This window comes from Crocuta crocuta, unplaced genomic scaffold (genome assembly GCF_008692635.1).
Source record: "Crocuta crocuta isolate KB4526 unplaced genomic scaffold, BGI_CrCroc_1.0 scaffold189, whole genome shotgun sequence".
NCBI lineage: Eukaryota > Metazoa > Chordata > Mammalia > Carnivora > Hyaenidae > Crocuta > Crocuta crocuta.
The window spans coordinates 776,345-798,674 of NW_027551564.1; the positions used below are offsets into that span (position 1 = coordinate 776,345).

General features: G+C 34.8%; 1 pseudogene; it reads right to left on the bottom strand.

The window, feature by feature from the left end:
* The window catches only part of LOC144219965 (DNA dC->dU-editing enzyme APOBEC-3H-like), a 107,383-nt pseudogene that overhangs the window by 78,565 nt on the left and 6,488 nt on the right, over positions 1 to 22,330 (bottom strand).

A 22,330-nucleotide genomic window follows, 5' to 3' on the forward strand; every position in this document is an offset into this window, starting at 1 on the left:
TTTCCAGTAGTAAAATGGTCATCGGTAGACTATGGCATGAAGTGGCAAAGCAGTTATTTCAATTATCACCTGTAGACACTTGTATTAAGTATCTATAGGAGACAAAACTTTGGAGGTTTAATAAGTTGCTGTCATAGAACAGTTTCCTGAAAATAAGGAGTATACTGTTGTGTATGTGTGTGTGTGTTTTTTTAATATATTTCTGGATTTCACTAGTTGTCATAGGCAAAATTCTAAGATAGTTTAAAAGATTTCTGCCCTTTGGTGTTCATGATTTGTATAATCTCACCCCTTTGTATGAATGCAGAAGTTGTGAATATAATAGGATGTCATCCTCATGATTAATTTACTAACCAGTTGGGCTTTAATCAAAAGGAGTTTATACTATGTGGGCTTGACATAATTTGCTGAGTCCTTTTTAAATTTATTTTAATTATTTACTTTTTGAATGAGAGGGTGGTGAGGAGAGAGAGAGAGAGAGAAAGAAAGAGAGAGAGAGAATCCCATGCAGGCTCCACACTGTGAGCCTGGAATCCCATGCGGGGCTTAAACTCACAAACTACAAGTTCAGGACCTGAGTTGAAATCAAGGATCAGACACTTTCCTGAGTAAGTGCCTGGATACCCAGGCATCCCAAATTTGCTGAATTCTTAAAATAAGGAGAAGTAAACAATTTGTCTGCTGACCTTGAAGGAGTAAGCTGCAATGTGGTGGTAAGAATCCCAGGGCAAAAAACTGCTAATAGTCTCTAGTAGCTAAGGATAGCCACTGGTGTCAATAGGAAAGAAAGCAGGAGCTCAGTCCTACAACCAAAGAGAATTTGGCTTTGCCAGCAGTCCAAATAAGCATAGACAAGGACCCAGAGTTACAGATAGGAAAGGAGGCCCAATAGAAAACTTATTTCAGCCTAGTGAGACCCTGAGCAGAGAAACCAGTTAGTCTATGTCCAGACTCCTGATTGAGAGAAACCTTGACATAACAAACCTGTGTGGCTTTAAGCTACTACTTGTGTGTCAATTTTTTTTTTGGGGGGGGGAGAATAAAAGAAAATTAAAAGGGGCACCTGAGTGACTCAGTCAGTTTAGCATGCAACTCTTGATTTCATCTTGGTTCAAGATCTCATGGTTCATGAGTTTGAGCACGTTGTTGAGCTCTGTGCTGATGGCGTAAAGCCTACTTGAGTTTCTCTTTCTCCCTCTGTCTCTGCCCCTTCCCTGCTCATGTAACTTATGTCTCTCTCTAATAAATAAACTTGTATTAAAAAAAAATAATAGAGATTGTGTTACCTAGAAGTGAGGCATTCCTGTAACAAATGCCTAAACATATGAGAGAGGCTTTGGAATCAGGCAGTGGGCAGAGGCCAGAATAATTTTGAGGAATGTGATATAGACTCTTGAACAAATTGCTAATAAAAATATGGACTTCCAGGATGCTGCCAGTAAGAGCTCAAAAGGTGTGTGGAACATGTAATTGTAAACTGAAGGAGAAAGCATCCATGTTAGATAGGGACAAAAAAGCCAATATTTAGGAAGTAATGGAGCCTTGAAAATTGTGATGGAATATGCTTTTATATTGCAATAGGCCAGGGACTTTAAATCCCTAAAATTTTGCTGGGTTGCCTTTGCCATTTAAAACACTATTTTCTCCCTATCTGAGGAGGTGGTCTACTTTTGTCTGAAAAAACTTTTGTGGCCTCCCTTTTGGTACTATTTTTGTTCAAGAGACTTCTGATCTTCCTCCAGTCCTAACTACCCACAACTCATTACTTCTAAATCTATAATTGGACTTAAATTCCAACAAGGCCAGATGTACAAAGTGTGACCCATGAGAAAGTCTGATATACAAAAGGATTACCATGATTTTGCAAATGTATATAGACAGAAATCTAGGGAACATGGGTTGAAATCTATTCTAAACGTATTAAATCAAGTTTGAGAATATGTTAGATCAGGCTGAATTTAGACTTCCAAAATAGATATTACACATTAGTATTCATCTCAATATCATATCAATGTTCAACAAATTTGAGTATCCAATAGCTTGACTAACTGGCTGAGAGTACCATTAATATTTTGCTTGTTTTGGAACCAATTCTGCACTGTACTACATGAAGGAGAAATACCAGAACTTCTTCAGTTTGCTGTAGATGAAGATATCCAAATGCTGGAGTAGACTGGAATGTCTAGTTGAGTGGATTTATCATATAAAATTTGCTAAGTATGTCCCACGGAGACTGCAAAAGACAATCCTTGCTAAATCTAGAAAATACATTCATGAGTGGAACCCTTCCATGCTTGAATAGTTCTGAGATGGGCTATTCTTTTCAAGGCAGAAATGATAGTGGAAACTACTGCCACCGAACTGAGTCCCCCAAGTCCAATGAGGATGATCACACCTTATCAAGTTGTGACTCTTAATTGTATAAAGCAAGGTATGCATTTTTACCATAATTGTCCATAATTTACCATAATGGGTGACAAAGTGAATCCAAAAATCCTAGTAATCTGACTGGCAGAAATTTTTAGCATTGACTGCTTGAACATTGTATCTCTAAACTGAAATATATGGGTAGTCTACTAAATTCATATGAGTAACCAAAGCCTAAGTTTGGTTAACAAAAGTATTTAAATCACCATAACAGATCATTGCAGTCTCTAAATGAATTCTAAGATTGAAATGAGTTCATAGACCTATAGTCACTTGATTGAAGGAGAGGCCGAATCCTTCCATAAAGCCAAAAACTAAACACTTAAAGTTTCTTTCTTCCTACCTTAAAATAACCTGTTACTATTTACTAGAGTGACTGAGTATTGGCAAAAAGAAAATAATCAGACTTTTTAGAGATTGCTGGACTGTCTTTGAAATGACCTTAATCCTAGACACATGAATTGCCATTGTGTTCCACCAGTCAGATTTGAGGCTTATGAAGGGTAAGTGAGTAATGGAGTTTGGGCTTGTTCCCATTTCACAGAGGGCCTGCTGGATCTCTGAATGCATCCTGATGCTATTTCCCATAATTTGGAACAGCCACACTTTAGCAACTGGCAGAATTTCTACATTGATTCCCTGGGCTCTTGTAATAAGAAAGGTCAAATGGAGATCACTAGAACTGGTTATATCTACCAAAACAGTAATTCCAAATCTACCATAAGGGTATTGCCAAGGTTAGTGCCACTCTAAAAATACTTGAACATTACAAGGATGGTGATTCATGCTACATTCTCGCTCAACTTGTCTATATGTATCATGCATAATCCAGATGGAACTTGGAGAATAATGGCAGATTATTATCATCTCAATCACTTATTGACTCCAATGCAGCTGCTGTTAAAGATGAAGTTTCGTAGCTGGAATAAATTAACATATCCTTCAGCTAGCACTTGGTATGCAGCTATTGATCTGGAAAATCTTTTTTTCCTCTATATTTGTTGGTAAAAACCATCAAAAGTGCTCTTCTTTCAGCTGAAGGTACCAGTAATATGTCTTTACTGCCTTACCTTATAGCTATGTATCTTCTAACCCTATACTATAGTCTGACCTGGAACAGTCTTGCCCACCTTTCCATGCCACTGGACTGTTCTGTCATACTGATTTATTACATTGATGATGTCAATGATATTGATGCTAACCGGACTTGGTTGTTATGATGCCACAACTATTCTGTACATCTAGTTAAAACAAATACATCGCAAAGCATGGAAAATAAGTTCCTCCAAAATTCATGGGTCTGGAAAATGTTGAAAGATCACTTCCAATTTGAATGGCAACCTGATTCCCCAAGCCTCTTCCTTCTCTCTCTCATTTATGATACCCTTTTTCCACAAGGAAGATTATAATCCCATTATTATCTAGGTAGTAGGTAGTATTTATGCACTCTTTCTATAAGATAACTTATTCCACTTCTTGTTAATTACTCTTTCTTTGCAAGTTGAACAAAAATTGCCCCTATTCTCCCTTTTTCTTCTTTCACTGGAACAGAATTGAAAATGCTTCTAAGAACATCTGCTTTAAACAAGACTGTATTTCAGCATTTCCTCCTTATCCTCTTGGAATCTTTACAAAAGCATAAGAATGTATTTTTGAATTTTTGAAGAACTCAGAAGTGTCATTTTTAGAGAATCTTGAAGATAAATATAATCCCAAACTCAAAAATACATATTGGGGCTGCCAAAAGCAGCTGAGGCTGAGCAGAAGTGATCTGGGAAGAACTGAAGACAAGAAGCACAGCAAATGGAGAGGACTCTCCTTGACACAGCTCAAAGAACTACAGGGGGAAGATATACAGTTCAAATGCTCATTCTGAAGTCAAAAGCAGTAATGGATAGAGTTACTGGGTTGATTCAAAGAAGCAAAGGACATATAGCTACACAAAGAATTACAAAGATGGACCCTATTTGGGGGGCCAGCCTGTTCTATAGCAGCAAATAGTTTCCCAGTCCTGAGCACACAGCTGCCTGGAATAAGAAAGTCATATTGCATGGCCACATGAGTAAGTGTTGACTAACAAGACATAAGCTGATCTTCCTGGAAACTTTAAAAGATGACTCAAAAATTCCACTTGCCTCCTTTCTCTGCTGCTTCTTCCTGCTTAAGATTCTGATATAATGACAGAGTGATAGAGTAGATAAGAGCTTCATAAGAAATAAATGAGCTTCTCTCCTGTTTAAACCAGTATTATGTGGATTTTCTTTAGAACAGAAGCTAAACCTAAACAAAATAATTATAAATATACATGGGTTTATATTGATGGCATTTCCAAGAGGAAATTAAAGTAAAATTTCTGATCACTTATCACATAAACTGGAAATTTTTTTATACAAAAGAACCAGTAAAAGTGTATATGTTAAGCATAGATACAAGCAGCAGCTAAGGTAGGTCCCAAACTGAGTTGGCTTTAAAAGACTCATTGTCTCATGAAGCTCCACCCTCTTTTTTTTTTTTTTTAATGTTTATTTATTTTGAGAGAGAGAGAGAGCACGTGTGTACATTCTAGTTGGGGAGAGGCAGAGAGCTAGGGAGACAGAGAATCCCAAGCAGGCTCTGAGCTGTCAGCACATCTGACACAGCACAGTGTCTCACAAACGGAGATCACGACCTGAGCTGAAATCAAGAATCAGATGCTTAACTGACTGAGGCACCCAGGGGCCCCTAGTTCACCCTCTTCTTGAAATTGCAACACGACCTTTAGATTCCACAAAAAGAGAAACCCAAAAGGTAGTATCATTATGAAGAAGTCACACAGACATCTATTATTTTTCATCCAATGACTTAAAAAAATTCTTCATCTGGGTCAGTTTTAGTTTCTGTAGAATTGTAAGGTTGTCCCTGGTAGTGACTGTGGGTCACCTCTCCATCAGTTCAATCATATTGATGTGATTTGAAGTGGGGGTTTGAGAGCCAACAGTTCAGGACTCTTAAGCCATTTTTGGTACAAAAATGTGTTTTTTTATTAAAGCATGGGGAATGGGACCTGTGGGCAGAAAAAGCTGCCCTAGGGTTATAAGGAGCAATTGATGAGATACTTTAAAGTTGGGAGGGGTAGAGGGGCGCCTGGGTGGCTTAGACGGTTAAGCGTCCGACTTTCGCTTAGGTCATGATCTCGCGGTTCGTGGGTTCGAGCCCCGTGTCGGGCTCTGTGCTGACTGCCAGCTCAGAGCCTGGAGCCTGTTTCAGTCTGTGACTCCCTCTTTCTCTGACCCTCCCCTGCTCACGCTGTCTCTCTCTCTCCTAGAAATGAATAAAAAACATAAAAAAAAAAAAAAGTTGGGAGGGGTAGAGACAAAGGAAGTTTCAAAAAGAATTTACATATGTTAAAGATTTATGGGATCCTGGAGGCCTAACTATTGTCAAGCTAAGGTTGTTTTATTCTCTAGCAAGGTATTAACATAAGATTGGGAGTTTGTGGAGGAATGTCATACTCTGCCTTTCTCAAGTATTTGTTAATAGTTTGCAAGTTATAAGGACATTTAATTTTATTTACATTTCTTTTGCCTTTGTTCTCCACATCAATACAATATTTTTTTTCTTCAAATAACTAGCAATGAAGAAATGGGCAATGAAATCCAGTATTTTGTCGCATTTTTATATTGTATCTGAGGGTTATTGGCAACCAAAAATAAATACAATAAATAATTAAAGTGAAGTCATTTATATAACAGAATGTTATGCATACATGCATAACTCAGGATAAATTGTTGAGCAACAAAAATTAAAATGCACTTGTGTAAATTATAAACAGATATATCCATGAAACAATATCATACAATTTCAGATACACATTAAAGTGAAAGCCTATAGTGGATGGTGTGCCTGAGGAAAACATTGGTAAGGACAGAGCTAAAGAAAAATGCTAAAAGGAGAAAGGAACCTTGTTTAGATTTTTTACTATGAGTATGGTTATTTTTTTGTTTTGAATTATAGAACTAGAAATTATAGAACTAGAAATGTGTGTGTGTGTGTGTGTGTGTGATATTTTGTTTTCCTTTGTTTTGTTATTTTATAGATACATCTGTCCAGTATCACTGAGGACTGAGAAACAGGGTCATTTCTCTGATTATAAAGTCAGACTTGATGATGAGCATAAGGCAATTTGAGGGCAAAATCTAGCCTAACAGCACCCCCCAACCCCAGGTGGAATATGTGTGATATTCCTTGGACATTCCTGGCTACCCAAGAACAAAGGAAAGGAGTTTAAGTGCTTGCCATGGTGGTGTGGGGAAACAATGGCAAATGAAAAATTAAATTCTCTTACTGCCTACAGCCCATTGACAAGTCCTTGAAACCATCAGAGTGACCTTCTTCCAGAAGCTCAACTGCCTCAATGATCACACTTTGCTAGGGGCAAAAGGGAATCTTGGCTTAACATTATCCTGATGCCCTTAAGGATCTTTTCTGTGAGTCTCCTTAAACCTATAACAATTCTTTGCGAACCCCCTTTATCTCAACTCCCCTAACATATATGTTGGCAATCATTCTCCAAGCTTATGGCCCTCTGATATATATCTGAAAGGTCTCATGACTGAGGTTTTACTAATGATAATAAATGGTGATTTTCCTAACAGCAGCTAGCCTCTCAAGGCCCTGGAAACCTTACTTCCAAAATTCCTTAGAAACTTAGGCTGTCCCTAACCCCCTCCCAACCTGAGGGTGTATGATCAGTCACTCTCCACAACCCCAGTGCAGCTCTTTCTGCCCATGGGTCCTGTACACAGACTTTAACAAGATCACCTTTTTTGCAGCAAAGACATCTTCAAGAGTTCTTCCTTGGCCGTTGGCTCCAAACCCCACTATCACCCCAAAACCCCATCAAGATTTATGCATTTAAGCATGTTCAATGGCAGATGCCAACCCTGTGTGTATAAGTGTATATATGTAAGAGCACACATGGGTATTTTGCATGAAAGAGAACACATTGAAGGCTTTATACAGCATCTAAGCATCTAAGGCCTAGTTTTAAAAGATTGGCATCTGTTCTAAATTCTTTACATTGCTGGAATAAATGTTCCTTTTCTATGATCCTAGGTCTTTTTAAAGCCTAGTTTTTGTCCAAGTTATATATAATATTTCAAATTCTGATCCTCAAATTTCAATCGCATTCCTCTTCTATGTAATATAACCACCTCAGACCATCAGTATTATTATAAACACAATTTCTATTTCCTCAATTTCCTTTCTCAGGAAAACTGAGTTGAAATTTCACTAATTTAACAAATGTTACACATAATTCCAGGAGTATCACGTTACTGGTAATGGCTCCCAATTTCTACATTTGAAATTGATGCTACAAATTATAAATGAGTCTGAGAAGTTGCTTAAATTTCAGCCTGTCTTGACACCAGATGTTGAACAGAGATTCTATACATTGCATAGAAGGTTGAATAAAATTAGCACAAGAAGAAATTTAGGCAGGTCTCAGTTAAAACACTAAGTCAGCTGAACACTTACACTGAACTCTTAGACAAACATTTCCTAGGAATTTAGAGAAAGTGCATAACAAAAGCATCTAGATTACAGAAATGCTTGCTGCACATCAGTGATGGTGTCACAACTAGTGCAACAGAGCCAGCTGAGGCACCAGCGTGGAATGCACAATGAAGTCTGAGGCATCGAGCTGCAGGCAAAGCAGGTACAAGCGAAATAGGATCACTTCCATGTAACCAGGGACCACTTCCCTGACAACTGTAGCAGTGGGTGATTTAGAAAATGCATAACAAAAGCATGGAGAAAGCACTGTAAGGGGAAAAAATCCATTAACAACGATATTGAGCAGCAAATTTGCATTCTTGTCCTGTATGCTGCAAGGCTACATAGTAACCTTATTGATAGCATTTAAATTATGCTTAAATTACAATTGGAAATAAACTTGAAAACATGAGTGATGTATTGGATTTGGGTTAAAAGTGTGTTGTAATCAGAGAGAATCAAGACATTCTTTCAATGTTCTGTAATAAACCTGACAGAAGAATACAAAAGCAGTTAAGTTCACCCTCTTCCTTAAATGGCTTAAACCATGGAAGAAGCAAGCCATGTGTTTACTGTAAAATACTTGTTTGGGTTTTTTAACATACACTCAAATGTCATTTTCTTAAACCCTTTCCTTTCTGATCTTTGGAGAGTATATATAATATTTTACTAAAAATATCAGACAGATATACTTCAGCAACAATTAAACACTGAGAAGTTACAAATATGCTTCAACTCTTCTACAGATTTACTTTTATAGAATGGTAATAAGCTAATACAATCTTTAATGCACCAATTTCTTATCCCCAATGCATTTTAACTAATTTTATAGTGCCCGTACAGGACATAGGATCAATCATTTGATGGGTTTATTGTTTTCAATTAAGGTTTGTATAACTTGTTACAAGTCCATTGTTTGTATTTTCATTATATTCTGATGTAGCAAAATGATGCGTTAAAATCTCAACTTATATTGGTTTTCCACTGTTTAAAAAACATTATCTTCCATTCCAAAGGAAGAATTGGGCCTTTTGCATATCCAAGCCTAAGAAGTTTTTACCAGATAGATAGCAGAAGGTACTGCAAACAAGTCTCACTTTTATATGTGTGAAAGCCCAAGCTTATTTATGAGACTTTGCTAAGTGTTCCACTGCGGAAGTGCCTTATATTTTGGAAACCATCTCACTGTTTATAAATTCACTCAAAACAACTCATTATGTTTGTCAAGTTACACGTTATCACAAAACATGTCCCTGCTAAATATTTGCAGTTTTGAGCAAATTTTACTGCATGGGATATTTTGAATGATCTTTGAATATTTTTAAAGTTTTAGTTTAGTTTTAATTTGTGTGTGTGTGTGTGCGCGCGCGTGTGTGTGTTTAGATCTCAGACTGTTAATTCAGCCAGTTAGCTTTGGTTTTGAATGCCAGTATGTATGCATTTATATTTCAGACACTGAACATCTCGTATTCTATCCAGTGTACACCAGCTATACATTTGATAAGATCAAGTTCTATTTCTGGATTAGGATTGAAAGTGCGTTGAAATTGAGAAAATTACATGATTTACAAATGTATTCACATCTACCCTTTGTAAACACTGGTAAGTCAAAACTCACAAGAAACACATTACCAAGTGTCATAAGCCCAAACTCTGCAAGAACTCAGGGTATCCTGTACTTTACTCATAGTGCAAGTGGTATGGCAATACAACAGCAGGAAATAGAAAAGAAACTAATATTAAGATAAAACTGTTGCCCTGAACTGCTAATTAGAATTCATGTGAGAGACTCAAATGCTGTGAAAGCTATACATTTTTTTAAATGTTTATTTATTTATTTTTCAGTGGGAGGGAGCATGTGCAGGGAAGGGTCAGAGAGAGGGAGACAGAGAATCCTAAGCAGGCTTTGCACTGTCAGCACAGAGACTGATGCAGGGCTCAAACTCATGAAGCTGTGAGATCATGACCTGAGCCAAAATCAAGAGTCATATGCTTAACCTACTGAGCCACCTGGGCACCCCTATAGCATTCTTACATAATTTGTGAATTTTGCAAATACTTAAAAAATATAATATTTGGTAAATAGGTAAGTTTTTCAATTTAATGACCTGGCCACTTGGTAAATTGTCTTTCAGCCATTTAATTTTTATTGCACATTTTCACCAGATTTTTGGCCATCTATCATGTTGGCATTTTTCCCTGAGTAGATGGTATATCTTAGGAGGGAATAAACCTTCTGATGGCTTAGGGAGGCTGGATACTGGGCCAATTTCCATTCTTTCAAGAAGAGCACAGAAGCCAGAAAGTCACCATTGACTTTCAGGGCAGCAGTCAGTAACCCATGGAAGGAGAGACATACAGAACTTCTTGGAATTTTTGGCAGATTAAAAACAAACAAACAAAACTTACTTCTAGAAGAATCTGCAAATGTAATATGACAAAATATTAATAACTGAAATGATAGTTTTCTGTCAAACTAGATTAATAGAGATTTGGAATTAGTTTTTCATTTTTCAAATGCTGTAGACCAAAGTACATTTATTTCACTTCTCTTCCTATGGTTAGAACTCATATTTTACAACTGATTTTTACAGATGAGAATAAAATAAAATAGCAGCAATTCTAAGTGATAGCCCATTATTACTTTGTTAACTTCCCCTAAATAAAAAACAAACTTCAATAGAAAGAAATGTTGCATCTTATTACTTATAATTACAGCTTGCTTAGTTTGAGATTAACTTTATAAGGATATTTCTAATTATTTGTTGGTAATTATCTCACCATGTATTATGAAGAGAGGCAAAATTTTTGATATTTATATGCTAAAGTATTTTTAGTAAAATTGCAAAAATAATGATTATAAAGGACACGCTTTTAAAATATTTTAATTCCTGGGGTTAGTAACCTTTAAATGTAGAAACAGGGTAAAGCCGTTTAATGGATAATTATCAGTGGTAACAAGTACCTATGTTGAATACAACAACCTTTGAGTATAGATACCAGGAGTAGATAGGATTCAGATAGCGGGAGAGGAAAACAAGTTACAGAGGTCATAAGGCCTGGTCATGAGGTGTGACTGTAGCATTTATCATATACCAGTTCCTTCATATTGCAGTGACGCCTTAAGTCCCATATGAATATTTTGACATAAAACAAAGTGTAAGTATTAGCAGATTCCCAGAATAATCTTCTGGTCAAAAAAACTTACTAGTATTCTGTTTCTTTTCAAGTAGTATATCTATCCTAAGAGATACTGTTCAAGCCTTTGAGGTCAGAAATGCAAAAAAAGGAGAAACAGGCAATTATTTCAATTTTTCCCCTTTGTCCACAGCATGAAATTGCTGTGATTGTTAAATGCTATATGGCCACCACCATGATGAACAATTCTTCCATAACCTTACATTTCTGACTTACCCAGAGTCTATCTAGAAAAAATACACACCTACCACATACAGGATGTCAGGTCCAACCTCTTCAGCGTTTTGATGCCAGCCAAAGATTGAGCCCGGTGAAAACAGGTCCCATGCCTATTTTTCTTGATGTTATTTCCCATTTTCTCAACTACTTTCTGACAAACAGATCAAGACCTCCCAATGAATATTAAAGTTCATTCAACCAAAAGATGTATACTTATCACGACTACAGATGAAGGTTCCTTACAAACTCACTAAGTGAAAGTTTTGACATGTTTTCGTATTTTTGCCTACATGATAAGCAAGCAATGGAATTTCAGTATTCTGTGCTCCCATTAACACATGGTTCCCATAGGGTTTTTTTGTTTGTTTGTTTGTTTGTTTTTTACTTACTAGGTTTTTTTTGTTTCATATTACAGTGTCTTTACTAGTGTCTATACTCCAATTTATATTGGAGTTATGGGTACTGTTTCTTCTGCTTGAAGATATTTATTTATGACTCTTGACATTTTCCCGTTGTTTCATTCTACTTTTTACCATCAAGATGCCAAGGGATAACTCCTTCCAACCCACTCCCTTTCTCCAGAATGGGCACCTTCCTAAGTCTTTCACCTCTGTTTCCACACATAGTTATCCATTTCCTTTCAGTTGTATGGGAGATAGTGTTACAGTCCTAAAAGCTTCAACCCCGTTCCATTATTCCCCTGTTTAGAAAATATTAACAAAATATCACTAAATATTTAGGAGGTATTAATAAAACATCACTAAAATTTGTTAAGTGCCTTAAAGGACAAAGCTAAAAAGAAATTTTCAAATGTGTTGGCATTTGAAATTATTTGAATTTTAATAATTTCAAATTGAAATTTGAAATTATTCCTGTTTTTGCTAGTCTCATGTAACCACAGATAACCATAAGGTAGAAGTATTTTTTTTAGCCTAAGTGGATTTAGAAATGCCTCAAATACAAGTAATTTCCATTACAAGTTTCATGCCCATTAGAAAAACTCCGCACCACTGGTAAGTTTGTGGTCCTTTAAGGTTGCTGCTAAGATGCTTAGTGTTACAAGAGGAGAAACAAAACATAGTAAGTAGTACAAGAAATAGCTATTGTCATAATATTTGTTTTCTAGCAATAAGAAATAAATACACAAATTCCAAAGACTGGTAAGGCTGCCCATGGAATATTGTGTAGTTTGAAACCTTTATTTATCTGTTAAGTATAAAGAAACCAGAGATAGCTTAGAAAAGACTGCAAGCAGTGATAAGGAATAAACAAACAACTCATTAAGAAAAGGTAAATTCATTCCAAATATAAAATTTTATTAGTCGCTTTCTAAAGTAATAACTGAAAATCATGTAGAGTTTCCAAATAAATTAAGATTGAAAATCTGAATGACTGAGCAATAACATTTATGGGATGAAGGATAATTAAGTAAATGAAATGAAAATAATTAACGACACATTGGGAGATAATGAGAAAAAGACTAAAGATATTATAAAATTATCTTCATTAGTTTTACTTCTTTTGTTTTAAAAATGTAAGCATTTGTAAGACTATATCTATGAATATTGCATATGAAAATATTGATTGGGGGTAATTTCTCAGATTTAAACTAAATGGCCAATTATTAGATATAATACTATAAAGCAACTGCAGTGAATTATAACATTGTAACTTGTTATTCTTCTCAAACTCTATAAGCTCCAAAAATACCTACACTCCTTCAGGTTACATTTACAAAGCATGACAAACATAAACATAAAGGGGTATGGAAGGGTAAACATGGAAATACAACTGTTAATAGACTTTTTGGAGACATACACAAGCCCTTAATGATAAGTTTTATTAATATAGAAATACCTACATAAGACACTACTCAAGTTACAAGCACAGATTAATGTATTTCAAGTAAGTTTGGATGCCTGCAAAAGATTTGTTTTATTTAAAACAATATTAACTATAAAATGCTCTCCAATGACTATTTACTTTAAAAGCAGTATCTTTATTGGGCAGATGAAGCAACTGCATGTTTCTTATGCAGAGTTTATCAATTTTGTCAATTTAACAAAGCTAAAGAAAAGGTTTTTTTTAATTTTATATTTAATATAATTCAAAATACCCAATTCATAAGAATAAAATAATACATTTTACAATCTACAATGAGTGTATACACATTGAACTTACTTTTTTAAAACACTGATGCTCATGTTATTTAGGTTTTGAAAGCAGAAGATAAAATAGGTCAAAATAACTTTTATCAAAACAATGTTTTGCTGAGACAGTTTTCCTAAATCAATGGTTATCAGCCAAGGCAGTTTGCACCCCTCAAAGGATTCATTTAGCAGGGTCAGGAGACAGTTTCAGTTGTCAACAAACTGGGGGAGAGGAGCTAAGGAAGTGATTTGAATCTAGTGGGCAGGGGCTAGAGATGCTACTAACCATTCCTATAATGCATGAACAAACAACCCTCACAACAGCTATCCAAATCAAAATGTCAACAGTTCTAGCATTCAGAAACCCTGCTGCTGAGCAGTCTTGAGACTACTAGATATTTAGAAAATGTAAATTAGCAAATCGACTTTTTATCTCCCCAAGCTGTGTAAAATCCACATATAATAGAATAATCCATACTTCCCTTAATAGACTCTATCTTCTTTGCCTCATTAATCATCAATCATATTCTAACACTCCTTGAAAACATAGCATTTAAAAAGTAAGTAAAATTTAAAAGGTCTTATTAATACAACATAATTGAAATTGAATCCAGTTTTTAAAAATTTGCCTTATTCCCATACACAAAATTACATAGACACACAAATTAGGAAAAATACATCTAACATTTGCATAACTCCTTAATATTTGCTTTATTATTCTGAGTGCAAAATCTCCCTCCAATACATTGCTTGTGTTTAACAGTAATCTCATTTCTTGAGCTTCAGAGGTGTTCAACATCTGTTGGTCTCCTTTTCATAGACACTGTTAGTAAACTGCCCAGGATAAAGTAAATATGCAGTCAATTCTACTGACTAGACCATAAACAGTATAAGAATATGAAAGGCCTGCCTAGTTCACCTATGTATTTAAATACTTTACATAATATTTACCACATATTGAATCTCAATAAATATTTATTGAATGAATGAATGAATGAAATGGGAACGTCTTTAATTTATTTTCAATTGTATAGAATATTTCTGCTTTTATTAGAGAATCCAAAAGATATAAAATCTTTATATTTTGTATATTTGGAAAGCAAATACCATTTTAGGTGTAGTACTGTTGAATTAATTGAACAAAAATGTTCATAAAACTTTGATTCTTGAATCACACAATGTGAAAAGCCTTAGTAACAGGTTAATGAGCTGGAAAGTAGCTTATAGTTGAATTGTCTGTGATAAATAGTGAGAGGTTGAAGGGAAACCCATTAACATGTCAAAACTGCTGAGATGGAGTTTTGTTTTGAATATTTCTTTACTTTGGAAAAAATATTTACATATCTCAATCTCCATTTGTGCTTTGTTGAGGTGAAAAATAGTTTTTTTTAATTTTAACATTCATAGAAATAAGAAATAATTCAACCAAAATAGAAACAAAAATATAAAGCTAATTTTACTTTGAAATGTCATTTTCATATTCCCTTAGCAATTCAAAGTTATAATGAGACACTAAACTGAAGATAGCATAGATAAGGCATTTATTCTGGTCTCATTCAGTTCCTGGACGGATAAGCTTGGATTTAGATATTAATTCATTGCTTAATAGTAAGCTGAAAATAATAGGTGCTTTCCCTTTCATATCACATTATGTTAGTACAAAATGAATATTATAATTTATGTGAATGTCCTTTGAAAACCACAGATGTGAAATTTCTAATATGTATTTCACCATTCTCTCTAAACATGCAAAGTTTTTTTATGATACAACTACCACATGTTTGCTGAAATTTCCTTTAAACGATTTGGTTCTTTAATTCCACATTTTCCCACTAACAGTGATAAATTAGGACAGAAGAGCTATGCTATGTGCATCTACTTTATAAATGTAGTATTTTCAATCACTTTTTCTAACAGTACAATATTTCAGACTATGCAAGATTTTAAAATTATTTGTAAATCCATTAAATATTATAGTCTGTCTTCTTCCTGACTTACATGTGTAATAAGATGAAAATCATTTTATCAGCTGCTATATTTTGGAAACATACTATATTTTTTAGAAGAATTATTTGATATGCAACTTGCAAGCATGGAGTTCAAGTTTTTGAAATAAACAACCTCGAGATAGAGAAATATCTTTGTGTAAGGAAAAAAATACCCAAAGACATAAGGATTTGAGATAGCTAGGGAACAAGGCATAAATCCAGTTAAATGTAAGTTGGATTAGAGGTTTACTACTGTAAATGGTTTTCATAATTACACACAATAAGTTTCTAAGTATGAGTGTCCCAATCTTCCTTTCATATCCACAATAAGATACAATATCTACAAGCATCTAGAAAGGTAGTGTCTCTACCTACAATGACAAATTATTTTATTTTATTTAAAATTTATTTATTAATTTTGAGAGAGAGAGAGTACGAGCACAACAAGGGCAGAGAGAGAAGGAGACAGAGAATCCCAAGCAGGGTCTGTTAGCATAGAGCCCCACATGGAGCTTGATCTCAAGAATTATTAGATCAGGACCTGAGCTGAGATCAGTATTCAGGTGCTTCACTGACTGAACCACCCAGTCACCCATATAAAATATTTTATATATTAAAATATGTGTTGACCCAGTGTGAAGTCCTCACCTTCACCAAGTTGCTAGGTTCATCAAACAGCAGAATATAAAATTTAGAGAATATACGTAATCGGTTCCCTTCAGCTTTAAATTAATTTCTATCCCCAAGTCCCTGTAAAACAAAACAGAACAAAAAAACCCAAAAAACTAGGAAACAAATTTTCCAGATTTTCTTTTTGTTTGTTTTCTTATCTGACTTGTTACAATGAAGGTAGAATTGGCAGAGGTTTGTGTTGGGGCTAATGGGAAAGAATTTAGTGACATGTGATTAATTTTCACTTACCAAGTCAGGTGCTGGAAAACATTTTAAGGATTGAATTTACCGCCAGAATTATGAACGTCACTGAACTTTGAGAATTTTTTTTAGCTTTTCAATTCCATTCTTTTTTTTTTTTAATTTTAAATGTTTTTTTAAATTTATTTCTGAGAGAGAGAGAGAGAGAGTGAGGGAGAGAGAGAGATCATGAGCAGGGGAGGGTCAGAGAGAGAGGGAGACACAGAATCTGAAACAGGCTCCAGGCTCTGAGCTGGCTGTTAGCACAGAGCCAGACCCGGGGCTCGAACCCACGAACCTGAGATCATGACCTGAGCCGAAGTCAGAGATGCTCAACCGACTGAGCCACCCAGGGGCCCCTCAATTCCATTCCTTAAAGGAATAAGTCCTTTACTAATCTGGAATGTCTGACTTTTTTTTTGATGGATAATTAAATGTACTCATTAAAATGCAATTCAGGTCCTCACTGCTCTGTTCAAGCCTTTTGATGCTTCCTATTTTCATCCAAATATATTCCAATGTCTTTATGTAGAACATAAGAACTTCTATTTCCTTGTACTCCTCCTATTCTATCCCTTTCTCAATGGGCTGCACATAAACTAGGTCTGGCCATGAGTTTTACTTATTGTTCCCCTTGTTTGGGACATACCTGTTCCAAATATTGCCACAGACACTAGAAAGGGAAAATTGAAAACTTTGACTATAGATTTGACCAGTCAATATGCATTTCATTTATCAAATATATCTTAAAGTTTTGGAAGGTTTCATTTAAAAAACTGATTTAATAGTCAGTGAAAGGTTTATTTTCTTTTCTAGGAGAAAATAGATATTTTAAACATATTACCATGAGCCTGTTGATTTCTTAGGAAGGTGTACTTTAACATATATTCTGAATAAATCCTCAGAAATATGGATAGGATGGGGCACCTGGGTGGCTCAGTCAGTTAAGCGTCCGACTTTGGCTCAGCTCATGATCTCACAGTTCATGGTTTTGAGCCCCGCATCAGGCTCTGTGCTGACACAGTGCTCACACACTTTTTTAAAAAATTTAAAAAAAACAGAAATATGGGTAGGCATATAAAAATGAGAATGTTTCAATAGTTCTCAAAAATTATGATTACATTTCCTACAGTCAGAGAATGTATAATTTTTTTAAGTTACCAAATAAAATGAAAAGCTAAAGGAAAATTCTAAGGTAAATATCAATAGCAGTTACTGATTCTTAAGAAGAGATGTACTTTAAATTTCCCCAACAAGACTACCTCTCTCTTTTGACTACTTCTCAGTTAATTCATACTTTCTATACTTTTAAAATGCATATTAATTTTAGCTTGCTATGCTAATTTTAAAAAGATGTAATCTTTGCTTATAATTACATCTTTTTTTATATCTCACTTATTAATTCCTTGAAAAATAGTTGGATATTCAATCAGACATCCAGCAACACTTTGCAACAAGTAAATTGAAAAATAAATTTTTGGTCATTCAAGTGTATCAGCCCATTCAAGTGAATCAGCGCATTCAAGTGTATCAGGAATATGAAAATAGTTGGATAAATTACTAGCATTTCTTTATTTTTATGGATTTACAAGGCTTTACACACTACTTATTTTTTCACAGGAATCAGCTGTGCATGCAAATACTTTGTTAGTCTTAAATTTCTTTCCCATCAAATGCCAAAAATTGGATATGTTTATTGTTATACTAAAGGAATGAATGCATTATCTCAGGAATGATTTTTAGTAGCAATAATTGCATAATTCTTATTATATACAGAAGAGATTGAGACAGTGTACAGGTTTGAAAGTAGTTTATTTCTTATGTATAGTCTATAAAGGGTTGTATATGTATATGTATAGGGTATAATGGGTAGGCTAATGGAGAAAACATAGATAATAAGCAATACTTTGTTCTGGGAAGACTTTGTATATGAAATGTGCTACCAATTTGTCAATATTTTAAAAATAAATAATTTGACCAAATATTTTATCCAGAATAACAGTCTGAAAGTTATGAACTACATAACTTTCAAATTTCTTTGCATGTGTTTTATTGATATCATTATGCTAGAAAACAATTGAGCAGTATAGATATGAATTTTCATTAAATATATTTTGAGCCAAAGACATACTTTTGAGATTATTAAATATTTCTAATTTGGAAATGTTTTTGTATTTCAGAATCACTGTAAGTCTTTGGCTTGAATTCTGTTATAATCAATAAGCCATAATGACTAGGAACTTCCATTTAGTTCAGGGGAAAAATAGCAGACCATGGTAGCAAAGAGACCTGGATCTGAATGTCGGGTCTGCCATTTAATAGCAGGAAATTAGGCATGTTGATTAACCTCTAGGTGCTTTACTTTTCATTATTAAGTAGGGCATGATAGCTCCTACCTCACAGGATCGTTACAGTTTATGTAAACAACATGCCACCAGGTACATGAATATTTAGAGAAGGCTACATGTATTTGTATTAATCATGGTAATTAACTGAAGAGATAGTACAAGTTCAAAAATAGTATCAAAAACAGAAGAAAAAGTAAAAGTCATTTTAGGACAAAATATGAAAGATAAATTCAGGTAAATCACAGTTGTCATGCAGTATAGGTTTTACAAATCTTAGACAATTGTCATAAATAGCAGGTATTGTCACACTGGGGTGTTCTGGCCAAATATAGAATTCTAGTCACTAACGCTTCCAACCAGTCTCACTGCTTCTATCCTTATCCTTTTATTGTTTATTCTTAAAAAAACAATACTAATGTTGGTGTTAAGTCAATTAGACATGTTCCTTGACTCCAAACCATCTAGTGGCTTTACAGTTTAGTCAGAATGATAGATGTCGTTTCATAAGCTACATGGCTCTGCTTCATGTCATGCTGGGCCACTTCTCCAATCTGATATTATAACTGTCTCTGTCTAACTCATTTCATTTCAGACACACAAATTACCCTGTGTTTATGAAACAATCAAGGGATGTGGGAGCCCGACAGTGACCACAAGAAAGCGTGGTTAGGGACGTGGGGATGTGCCTGCACACCGGGCTCCCTGCCTGGGCAAAGCATGCCTGCAAACAGGATGCTCTGCCAGGAGGCCTGCACACAATATCCCAGTTTAATGGTCCGCTCGCAAACGAGGGAACATGCCCTCCTTAGAAATAAGGAGGAGGCTGGAATTGTGAGCAGGCCTCTTAGTAAACATGTTGTGGTCGCTTCCTCCCTTTGCTCCCCCCTGTCCTTGAAATGTGTTTGGCTACTTGCCCTTAATTGGTAAAGGAATGCATCTTGTAGATTTCAGTTTGTATCCAGTTACCGGGGTATAAAATAAACCGCAAGAGGGGCTTGCGTAGAATTGTTCCTCCGGCCGGAGTTGTGTCTGTGTCTGTCTTTTGTGTGTGTCTTGTCCTTTGTGTCATTTCGTCCGCAACAAAGGGATAGTTCTGCCATAGGGCCTTTTACCATACTGTTCCCTCTGCCCCAAAAAGCTCTTCCTTGCCTATCCAGATAATTCACTTCCATACTGCAAGTCTCTGCTCACATGGACCTTTATCAGTTGACCTTCAGGTGTCATTTTCTCTTTACCTCTCTTCATTTCACGTATCAGTACCAAAATTCATTCATTCATGCATTTATGCATTCATTCATTCATTGATTCATTTGTGTATATTGTCTCTTGCCTCACCCACATTAGAAAGTAAACTGTGAAAGCAAATGCTAAATAGCTTTTAATTCTCAGTAATTGTTACACAGAATGCCTCAGAATATATTTACCATATAAATGATGAATGAATATACTTTAATTTTTAATTTAGGATTATCCATATGCTTCTTTTTAACCCCTTTATGCATGCAGCAACTTATTACTATTTCCATATAGTTTTGTTATATTCTTTTTAAACCTCTAAAGCAATACTAGCTATTAAAATCTTTGAATTCTACTTTTAAATATTTTGTATTTTAAATACAGAAGTCTTATTTATTTCATAACTTAACTTATGGATCCAACATGAAGTTTATGAACACTTCATAAGGTAGTGTTTTACAGTTGAGATCCATAAAATTTTCTTGCATATACATATATTCTCTGACAGAATAAGTCTATCCTTCAGTTTTTAGAATATTTACAATCTAACAATTTTGCTTTAAATTGTGGCTAATGCAGTTTCTCAGTGAATCCATTATATAGTTTGAATATAAGTGTAATAACCAAAATACATGTGTTTAATAAAAGTACAGCAATAAACCACCTCTATTACAAGTAATTGACATTTCATTAATAAACATAACCCATGTACTAATATTTCTTGTGCATTAAAATAGTACTGATACATTTCAGTAAACAATCTTATAAAATCAAAATAAATGATACGAGTTTCTATAAGATTTATCATTCCTCTACTCTTCCTTCACAGAGTTTACTTTTACCAATGCTCTCCTGGATTCTAGGACTCTGCTATGCACTGAAAGTGATGTGTGAAGATGGGACATATACCATAAAGTTGAAAATGTTTTCTACCCTGACCTTCAAAATATAGCAGTCTCTTAGAGAAGACAGAAAAAGAAGTAAGTAGTTTCAAAATTATAGTAATTACTAAAATAAAGTGGAAATTTTTCAAAGTGCTAACAGGATAAAGCAAGCAACAGACCCCCCCTACCCCAGCACCTAATCTGGGAAATACCATCTAAAGGAAACATAAACCTTAAGTAAGTATGGAAGGTATTCACCAGGCAGAAATCTTGGATATCAAGGTCATAGAAACAATACTGGGCAAAGAAAAGCCCAAAGAAAGTTAATGAAATAATCCTACTTTAGTGATATTTTAATACCAAATTTAAAAGTATTATCAACATTAAAAAGTCAAAACAAATAAACAATTTAAAGACATTACCCCCCTCTCTTTTACAGACTACTTATTTTCAAGCCTTTTAAACACAAGGGATAAAAAAGGAAATAAAATTGCTGTACAATATTCACTTGCTTATTTTAGAGTAGTTTGTATATAATTATTCCTATGCACACATATGTGAGGCTAATATTTGCCAAATTGGCAAACTTTCCTTTCTTCTTTATAATTTCATTGCTATAAATTCTCCAAAGTTTTTATAAATGAAATAAACATTTCAGATTTATCATTATAAGTGAAGAATATTTTTTCACTGGAAACAATTAGGATTTGCTTCTATAGATCACACTGAGTCTGGCAGGAAAGCCATTGCTACAGCTGCACTCACTTCAGTGAATTACTTTTTAATTACCAACAATTCTCTTCATTTGGCTTGGATGACCAGACAAGCATCTGGGAATTAAAAAAAAAAAAAAGAAAGAAAGAAAGTTGTCTCTCTAACATAAGATCTTTCCTTAGCTGTACAAATCCTATTTTTGTTTTTGTTATTTTTAACCAAAAATGTCAGGACCATCATTTTTTCTTTCAATACTACTAAATAAATTTAGGAAGAATTCCATAGCAACACTCAATACAGCAAAATCTAAACAAATAAGGTCAGGCAACGCCTAGTAATTAAATCAGCAGGACTGAGATCTCTCCCTAGTGGAATTTTTAAATTGCAATGCCAATTGGCCCAACAGTCTTAGAAGAGTCTTTTTGCATCTGAGTTATTTCTGTCATAGAGGGCTGGGTTACCTTTCAGGGTTGTAACATTTCCACTGGCTCCAGCATCTTCCAGAAAGCTGGGAAGTAACTTCTCTGGATCATCCATGAGGCTGGAACATCTCTTCTTTTTTGCAACCAAGCTGGCCAACTTGAGTGAGGAAGAAATTCAAAACAGTGTTTCTCCATCTCAAAATTAAGAAAAAAGAAGGCCATTCCTACAGGGAGGTTTTAACATCCTCAGATATTCGGCTCATAGAAGAGCCTCACAACAGTGTCTCTGTTGGTTGG